General features: G+C 48.2%; 1 protein-coding gene across 1 annotated transcript in view; it reads right to left on the bottom strand.

Moving 5' to 3' along the window:
* The window catches only part of LOC111861053 (SPRY domain-containing SOCS box protein 4), a 28,462-nt gene extending 20,500 nt beyond the window's left edge, over window positions 1-7,962 (bottom strand). Inside the window, exon 1 of the mRNA XM_023845345.2 lies at window positions 6,866-7,962. The gene's annotated coding sequence lies outside the window, so the exon portion shown is untranslated. The remainder of the gene's footprint in view (window positions 1-6,865) is intronic.
* Between the last annotated feature and the right edge of the window lie 2,404 nt (window positions 7,963-10,366).

Here is a 10,366-nt window from a genome sequence, read left to right on the forward strand (position 1 = left end):
CCACCCCCTCCCCCTCCCCAGAGCAGGTCGAGGTGACCCACAGTCAGATCAATAAGCAACAAGAGAAGGATCTGATCTGAGGGGGGTGGTAGAGTTGAGCTAGGAGTGATGTCTCACTGCCAGCTCTCTTCCTCCTGCCCTCCCCGTCCAATCTAGCCCCCACGCTCAGCGCTATGTGGGGGAGCACTTTAGTAACCTTAAGACACAACAGACAGGCAGCGCAGGAAACGTCTGACTCAGACGTCAGGAAGCGCAGAGCCGCACCACAGAAACCTGCTTCATCACCGACGCCGTCAACAGAGCAAGAGTCAGAATTGAATGTGAGGAAGCCGGAGGAGTTCTTGCATCTCGGCACGACACACGGGGCAGGAGAGTCCCAGAGCCTTTCACACCAATTTGGAGGCTTTAAATATACTGAGGGATGCGGTGATTCCCCTACGAACAGCTCCAAAGGCTCACATTCTCACAGCATCTGCGGGAAAGCTCCGGAGCGAGAGGGGCAGGCGCTGAGGCGAGGAGCGGCTGGAGTAAATGAAAGCAAAACCGGGAGCGGAGTCAATAAAAGGGGTCTTCCCAAAAGCACAGCTCGGGGGCTGCCCCCCTCCCCCGGAGGCACAGGAACAGTGACTTTGACGGCTATTAAACGTCAGGCGCTCTCGACCACCACTGTGAGCTCAAAGACATACAGCGAAAACGACGGACCTGTCAGCGACATTACGGCGCTGCTGAACTGACAAGCGCTAACCTTAGCGATGCCGGCTTTCCAAACAAACATGCTATGCTCACAGGCTCCTAATTAGGGAAGGAAACTGTATACCTTCAGGTGCAACATGGACCTATTTATTCAGACACACAGATGGAGATTAACCAATAGGCACAGATCCCAGAAGAGCATAAGTTCGAGGCCCAAGTGTAGGCTGGCCACTGAAGCTCAGGAATGGTTGAGGAAAATCCCCCTCACACAAAGTCAGGTATACCCATCCTTATGGGGACCGCTCATTCACTTCAATGGGAAAAATGCTAACGCTAACTATGTCAACCTTAACTCCCACCCAGGCCTAACCACAACCTTAAGTAACCTAACAAAATACAAGAGTTTTTGCATTTTTAGTTTTTCATAGCAGTCACCTATAAAAAAAAAAAGAAGATAGAGTTTTTCCTTATGGGGACCAGGAAAGCAGTCCCGATAAGGGGGGGGGAAGATATGCATCACGTTATGTGTCCCCATAAGGATAGCTACACACACACACACACACACACACACACACACAGCAGCATGTGCTTACCCTACTGCAAAATCACAATTTTTTTTAATTAGATGCAGGACAGCCCCCCACCCCCGTGCTCCATGTTACAGTGCACGTTTTAGTGTACAAGGTGATCCCACTACAGGCCAGTTCTGTCATGCAAATAATGATTAGAGGAAAACTAACATGCCACTGCAGAAAGGGAAGTGCCCCGTGTGACAGCTGGCCACCTCAGGGACCATCCCCCCACCCTGATCCAGCTCGGTTTTCCAGCTGCCCTCGGAGGACAGCACTGCTGTGACGGAGCAGTCACATCACTGCCAGGTGCCTGGGCAAGACACTAAACCCCAACTGCTGCAGGAGCCAGTAGGTCCTGCAGTCCAAACCTCACCTGTGGACCAAATAGATCGACATGAATAAGGGTTGGGGGCCAAATCACACCCCCCCCAAATGCCGATTCTAACCCGACCGGCCAGTATGGAAGAGTTTCTGCATACAAACGCAGATTGTTCATTATTCAGGACAAAGGCTGTAACTCAGCAGAAGGGGATGCTGGGTAAAGTGACTTGACACTTTATGTAAGGAGGCAAAGAACAGCTGTGCACTGGCAGGGACACGTCACCTGTGTAACTGGCAGTCAGGCTTGGGGGGGGGGGCGATCAACAGCGTACGTCGCACTTCATCAGTAGACAGACAATGATTTCTGCTTTAACGGCGAGTTTGAATACAAAAAGGCTCAGATCCATTTAAAAACCATTCAGTGGAGAAAAAGGAGTCACTCTGGCAGTGAAGGTTCAAGGAAAGGCCTGAGCATACCCCCTCCCCCATCAAATCACATGAAAACACCAAGCAACATTGCCTAATAGCATGTTTAGTCCATCATCTATATGCTAATGTGAACACAACGCTGCCCCCAGTGGCTACTCTGTGCCCTTACTCCCATAATAAAGCAGTCCTCCAGCCAGGCTCCATTGCACTTTGAGAGTAATTCCAGAGGGGCGACTATGCATCTCCCGTTCTGTCAGAGAGCGTTTACACGCCAGCAAATAAATCAACTCCGCCTTTAGGGTGCAGGCTGGTGGTTTCACAGGAGACCGGATGGAGAGCATCTGCACTGAGCAGGGTCACCAGGACACCTGAAATTAGACATAGCCGTATCCCCTACAATAAAGAACCCCCACCCCCCGCCAACACTAATGGTGGTTTGCCAGAGTAGAACCTCCCAAATGAAAGTATACCACATGAAGTAGTCCTGAATTTCATTGCAAGCGCAGCTGTTAAAAATGGCCACCTCTCTCCTCGCTTGTCACAGCTTCCAGTCACAGATCACAGCCACCTCCGGCACAGCAGCAAGCCGTGACAGTGTGGCAGGGGCTTAAAGAAACATACATGTAACAGCACAATGGTGACCAATTCATGTTATATAGATACAAAGCCCCGGTTTTGCATCCCCCCCCCCCCCCAACGTCCGCTGCCAAAGTGCTAATCTGCAGCATCTGGCCGTCACACCGTTCATCACGGTGGCCACAAACCTTCACGCCAGGGGCTGCTTGTCACCTATACTCTACCTGATGTCTGACTTGTTAAATCAATTGGGAAAGGGTTTGGTAGGTTTGATCAGGAACCCCTTCAGAAGCACAAGATCAGAGCTCTGCGCCCGTCCATCTGCATCCTCCATGCCCACAAAGCCAGCTTTGCACGCAGCTGTAGGCTTTACGTGCCGCACGGAGGAAGGACTTCAGCTGGGACATGCGGTACATCATGATAAAGTCATGGCTCTGTCCGCAGCCGCGATCCCAAGCTACAAAGTCAGGATCAAGGACGGGGTCAAGTTTTGCAAGTAGCGCATGGAAACGTTAGGGAACGGCGGCTAATTTGGTTAACAAAGCGAACAACTTGTACTGCGAGAGACCCACAGATAAGGAGAAGGTGCTCGTTATATCCGTCGGACAGATGCAGCTGGTCAAAGCGAAAACGGAGATGACAAGTGTGGACGGAGTGGGAGGAGGGCAAGTACGCTGGGAGGATGGGGCAGGTGGAGAGTGCAAGTCCCCACAGTGATCTACACCGCTTTACCGCGTCATGGAACGACATGGTACACTAAGCCATGAGATTCCACCGCAGAAAACTCTACTTCCCCATTTACAGAAGCCAGCTGCCACTAAACACAGAAGTGGGGACAAGGTTGAGGAACCTGAATCCCAAAACCTAGAGGGACAAACGCTAAACAGCCACGACAGGAGTGAACCTTCATGGCACCGGCCACCATAAGCAGCCAACATTAATGGCACCTCTGACATGGCGTGACCTTCACCTTACAGAAGAGGTGATGACTCCACGTGCACAGATTCAGAAGGTGGCTTGGTGCACTATTCCAGGTGGGATACCCGGGTTTTCCTTGGTGCCTGACATGGGGGGGGGGGGGGCTCCTTTGTTGGGTTACAATTTGTCAGGCATCTCCCCATAGACATTTTTTGTAACCTGAACCCTGGCAGAAAGCCAAGCTCCTGTAAACATAACTGTGGATCGCCGAGGCGTGAGACGATTTCCTCTCTCAGGGAGTTCTGCTCAAGAGCGACGGCAGGATGGAGCACAGCACTGACAGGCAGATTGATTTGGCAGCTGCACCCCTGCAGGCTGGGGCAAGCCCACGATGAAAAACGGGGAGCTCCGCTGTCAGAGGAGACTTGTGGTCCACGTCCCCATCACCACCTACAGTCATGATCCATGGGTAACGAGCGAGCAAACAAGGTCGGCGAGTGCAAACGGCCATATTGAAGTTTCGCCACAGGGATGCCAGTCACTCTGTGACAGGTTGAGAACTTTGAAGATCTGGATGGACCTAAAATAGAAATAGAGCTTCTGCTCCTTCAGATCGATAGCCGTCAGCTCAGGCCGGGCAGGCATATTATGATGCAGGTACGTTACAGTAGGCAGGAGACCCACAGACTGGAGGGATTACATATCTCCCAGCTGGCTGGGGAATCTCTTGGGATCCCAGAGAACTGGGCAAAACCTGCAGCCTTGGAGAGAGATCTTGTGTGACCTGGTGAGCCACCATAACCCTCCGGAGACACGGCGATGAGATGAGAGGTTTACAGCCTTCGGTGAAGAGGATAACTGTCCGATTGGCCGAAACTCAAGTTACCTTCCGAAAGCTACAGAGAAGTGGTGGAAAATGATGGTTCAAAAAAAAAAAGAAAAAAAAAAGTAATCAGACCAGAAAGGCCATAGATATCAAATGTGCATCTTTTCCTATGGATATTTCATAGAGCAGCGGTGGCCAATCTTATCCGCAGAGGGCCGGTGTGTATGCAGGTTTTTGGGGAAACCTTTAGGTCAGCTGTTCAGACCCAGGTGTGAGGACTCTTCAGCCAATCTAATGAGGGAGTTGCAGCAAAACACACACACACACACACACACACACACACACACACACACACACACACACGTGTTGGTCCAAAGAGCAATGCAAACACTCACTGCCATTTTCAGTTTCCAAAGGCCTGAAATCAGCAGCACCCCAAACTAAAGGGATGCATTCAGATGTCTGGTAACCGCCAAGTACAATTTAACACACTCGCTGTCTAGTAAACAACTCAAACCAGATCTGGATGACGTGATCTACACAAACCCGCCATTGGCTTCCAGAACCCCAAACGGCTTAGTCAGTTCCAGTTTGGTTAAGATTTAAAAGAAATAAAATAAAGCCACAGCAGTATAGGCAATATAGAGAACACCCATTAATTCATCAAGGTTCAAGGATGAACGCAACACATTATTGGGTTTGTAAATCACTTTAAGAAAAACTGCAAAGAAAAAAAGCAGAGAAGCTTGTCTAAAAACAACAAGGCTTTGATGTGTCAATTAACATGAGGCTGGGACGCATTCTCTGGCAGCGGCAGCAGGAGCCTGTGAAGCCTTTCCCGCTCTTGGCGTGGAATCCTCCAAGGTTGCCGAGAAACCTCAGTAATTGTTTTGACATAATTCACACTCATTTCCTACAGAAGGACCTTGGAAGGGCTGTCAGCCAGCAAGCTCTCAGGACCTACATCTCCTGCAGTTCATAGAAGGAAAAGTGTATAAGCGGCAGCCACTGCTGGCAAGGCAGCGTATACATGCACACTGACCCACCAGAGCAGCCACGCTAAAGGCAGTGTCACCTCCCGGCGCTGTGCCTGACCCCCTGTAGCGGCGTTTACACGTCCAGGCTGAAAACCAGCAGAGGCAGAAAGGTCCCGGTGGTTGTGACCCTAACCTTAACCACGGGACCCGAGAAGCCTCACAGTAGAACTATCTGGTGGAAAAAGGTGTTTTATTTCACAAATGCTTTGCATGCCCAAGCTCCACGGAGCACGGGCGCGCGAACCAGAGAAAAGCGCGTATGAAGCCAGTTTTACCCGACGCGAGCTGTCACCCGGTAGGAGCGCGCCTCTGACGTCACGGAAACTGATTTGCACAGCTCCACGACACGCGTGCTGCCATCGCACATTTACGCCAACGGGCTACATACCTAGCAAGTAAAGTAGCCCTTATAATAGAAAGATATGTTCTACTTTAGCCAAATATGATGCCAGATTTAATTACACCTATCTGGAAGTCAGCTGGCAACACTGACCTTGGATTATGCAAGTGCAGTTACACAATTAGAAATTCTACCAGTCACAATTGTCATATGTAATTGGTAAACTCTTTAAATAAGCCACCAGTTAGTTCAGGCTTGTAATGAATACACACCTCTAATATACACAATCTCAATTAACTTGAGTACCAATTACCTTGATTAATAACAGGCAGTAAAAATCTGCTGAAGGGACACACATTAATAAGATTAACTAAATAGCCTTTTTAATTGCTCAAATAAAAACACTCGTAGACATTTGTGTCACCTGAACAGCGGGTGGGGTGCGTGAACGACGTTAGTACAACATGCAGCCGCAAAAGTTAATCAGCGGAGCTGTCATTATCGTCCCCTAGTGGACGATTTGTCCACTGCAGCTCGCTCACCTGTTTTTATTAAACACGGAGAAAAGTGAAGCAAAACATTTCATTTGTAGTAAAGTGACACAGTTTGCACTCAGACCATTTAATAAAATATTTTTTAAAAAGTATACGTATCGTCTCCCATTTAATATAGTTTGATGGATGATTCGTTTTTAACACTTAAGACGCATTTGTTAAGGCAATATGCCTGAAATCAGTTCGCAGCTTATTCACGTTAAATGTCGGGGCATTTTCCAATCCACTCTGTAGTTTCGTTTAATGGATGTAATAGGGAGCCCGAGAAGGGTTTAATGGTGCCTCCGTTCAGACCCTTAACATGGAGGTATGCCTTACTAGTTACTGCGCCGTGTACAGGCTAATCCCGGTACCACTAAAGCCAGGGTTACGCTTTACAACATTTCCCCAAGCTTCTGTTCACCGGGACTTAAACTGATGGTTTCACTGACGCCTGTACCCAAGACACGCGGAGCTATAGGCACGTAAACTGCACGCAAAATCAAACCCCGAACTCAGGAGTCGTTTAGCAAAGTCAGCAGGAAAAGCCGTGACTACGACGTACGAACTCCGTCCACATCCCCACCGCAACAATTTGTACAAACAATGTGGTTACTCACCGTACAGCTTGTGGGCGACACAAAGGGAGCCGGCGCCGGGTTTATGCGCCGGGTTTCCGCAGCGTCTGAACTCCCTTGTAGAGAAGAAGCCGCTCCTCTCTGAGCCGCCCTGGACCGGCGTTCCGCTTTTGTTACAGGAGACCGGTCACCGCTCTCGCCATACGACTCTCTCATTTGCCCCCATGGAGGCTTTTTAAAGACACTATTTCTGCTCCCGAAGTCCGTCCCCGGCCGCCCCGATCTCCCGTCACATTCCAGCCGGCAGCTCGCTGTTTGAACTCGGGGAGGAGCGCACATGGTGCTACGCAGCGGCGGCTTTTACTGCTCCCGGGGAAGCAGACATGCGCTCGGCTCTCTTAGGATGCGTGTTATTTATGTTATTAGGGAGCATTTCTTAATCATATTACATAATTCCTACTGGGACAGGACATACCCACTGTTAACCTCTAAGATAAGAAAATGGCAGTGTTCATGATATGAAAGTTTCTGATCGAAAAAAAACAGAAATCGGGAAGCTCAATATACAAGCCCATGTAGTTAAATTGCCTTCAAATGCACGGACACCAGTTTGATTTCAATGGACCTAAATAATGGCGCAAACAAAAGTAATGAGCTGAGAAGGTGAATCACGTTAGGCTATTTATAAGCGGTCATCACTGAATAAAACATGGAATCAGTTTGTGCTGAGTGAGAGGATATGCAATAGGCCTACAAATATGCCAGCTTCCAAATGCTTTTACCGATTTATACAGATCTAGTTTTAAGATGCGTAAGTTTTACGATTTAATACACATCATAGCCTACACTTCTCCGTTTTCATTCCCACATATATGCCTAAATTGCGGACTTTTTAGAAACACAAAGGCAGTGGGATCCATTTCCAAGCCACACAAAAGTGAAGTGAAGCCGATCTTCCTGAAACCGGAGCCTACTGGGAGGACTTCTCGTGCTCGGTTTGAGGGACAGAGGACGCGGTGGGCTCTTCCGGGTCTCTTATAGTGTCTTTGTTGTCCTACAGCGTCAGAAACCGTGACAGCGCATTAGAGCAGTACCGGCGTTTCATTTCCAGCATCAGTTACAAACAGTAACTGGTTTACACCCAATTACCGTGCTCCGGACATTTGATGGCCCCGCCTCATCTCTCTCTATTACTGAATTAATTTTTAAATGTTTGCACCTCACCGGAGATAATGGGCTCCGTTTTCCTTTGCAGTTGATAGGCTGAGTGATCTTTTGACTGATTTCTAAGCATGGGCTGATGAAAAAGTACGGTGCAGTACAGAAAAGTTCAGTAGCGATCTTGGATAAATCGCAATCACACTGGGTCGGAACCAGAAGAGTGTTTTAATGGAAGAACGATTCACAAAGGGCTACTGTCGGCCGTAACCAACGCCAGTTCTAAATTCCCCAGTTGAACGGGCAACCCTCCCTGATAATTAGACATCCGGCAATCTACAACCCACAAAAAAACTCACATGTACAACAACCCTGGACAACCTCCTTATATATCCCACAGATACCCCAGCTCCTCTTTGAAGGGGTCGCCCCGACATCCATCACAGTACATTTTTCTGAATAGGTCCTGTCCTCCCCCACCGATGCGAGCCAAACAGTAAGCAGAGACACGGCTCAAGGGAAAGTTCTCCTGCGGTCCCAGCCTCCCTGTTAAACGGTGTCCGTGCGTATATGTGCCCTCCGGTCCTGTCTTATTCCCCCGCTCCCGTTGGCGCGCATTCGGAGGCTGCTATTAATACCGTTTAAGGCTGCAGCAGATCGTGTATAGGCTCAATGCACAAGCAGATTCATCTGTACCGTCTGCCGCCAACATGCACCCTCTGCTGCGGGGTAGCTCCAAATAAGACGTGGCTGGCTGGTTGCTACTGATTCACCCTCTTATAACCACATTTTGTAAGAAAATAACTGATCATTTCTAAAACTGCAGACACAATCCCACGGGCCTTATGTAACTGGAATGTTCCACCACTTTTTTCATTCAAGTGGGAAGAAAAGCCATTCTGAGGGATTAACTTCGTATTTACACCACGCGCAGAGCTTACTTGTGTTTTTCTGTACTCAAGAGACTTCTTATTTATAGCTTTACTTAAACAAGCCCAGCAAATCCCAGAGAATTATGAGTCATTGAGGATTTAAAAGCTAGAATCCTTAATGGCACTGCATATTGCAGTATCTCCGCAATCCACTGCTTTGTGGAACAAGTGTGTAAAACCAGCACTTAGAGCTGGTACAGACCGACCAAACTCATTTTAACAAGGGCCAGCTGCGCATCGATCCCTCGTATCGGTCACGCTGACATCCAACATGCATGACGAGACGCCTATTTGTTTATTTTTTCACAACTCTCTCTTCTATGCGTGTGAATGCAGATGATCAACATATCTGACGTCAAAAAGGAGTTTTTCCCCCCACTTTGAACACCTTCACCTTGTAGCCTTCCATGATGTCGCATCTCTGAGATTAAACACATACATATTTGAACAGATGACTCTGAACAATGCTCGGCATACGTTATGCAGTGCTGTAAATAGGCTTCATTTTGAAATGTTCAGCATTTGCACAGAATTGCCAAAACGAAATTCTATTATACACTCAGTGGGCAGTTTATTAGCTACACTTGCTAGTTAACAGTCAGCCTCCAAACAGTGAGTCACATGGCTTCAACTGATACACAATCACACAGACAGGGTCAGCAGGTCCAGTTACTGTTTGGCTCAGCATCACAGTGGTGGCGGGATTGCTGGTGCCAGACGTGGTGGTTCCAGTATCTCAGAAGCGACCAGCATCCTGGGTATTTTCATACACCTCAGTGTCTGGGGTTAACAGAAAATGGCACGATAAACAAAAAATGTACCAGTCAGCAGCAGTTTTATGGCTGAAAGCACCATGTTAATGAGTAAGGTCAGAGGAGAATGGCTGGCCTCATTAAAACTTAAAGTAAGGGCACAGGTGCAAAAGTAACAGCTTGGTATATAACAGTGACGTGCAGAAAGGCTCCTCTGAATGCAAACCTACCCATGAAGTGCTTCTGGTGGCAAAAGATGGTCCCATGTAGTCAGACCATGACTATAATTAAAAGTGGTTCCTACCTGGAACTAGTTAGATGTACCTGATACAGTGGGTCCTACCCAGTACACTCTCAGAAAAAAGGGTAAAAATTTGTACCTTTGCTTGTCACTGGGGCTGTACCCTTAGCTGTAGGTAATCATACCTTTTAGGGTACAGAAATGGACTCTGAGGAACATATCTGTACCATTGATAGTACATTAATGCTGTGTGTACCTTTGGGATGTTCCCCAGAGTTCATTTCTGTACCTTAAAAAGGTACAAGGGTACAGCACCAGTGACAAGCAAAGGTACAAATCTTTACCCTTTTTTTCCCCTCTAAGAGGGTATACTGACACAGCAGGACCTACCCGATACTAGCTAGGTGGGTCCTATGCAGTAATAGCTAAGTGCATGCCATTACTTTTTGATATGCAAATA

Source organism: Paramormyrops kingsleyae, chromosome 17 (assembly GCF_048594095.1).
Source record: "Paramormyrops kingsleyae isolate MSU_618 chromosome 17, PKINGS_0.4, whole genome shotgun sequence".
NCBI lineage: Eukaryota > Metazoa > Chordata > Actinopteri > Osteoglossiformes > Mormyridae > Paramormyrops > Paramormyrops kingsleyae.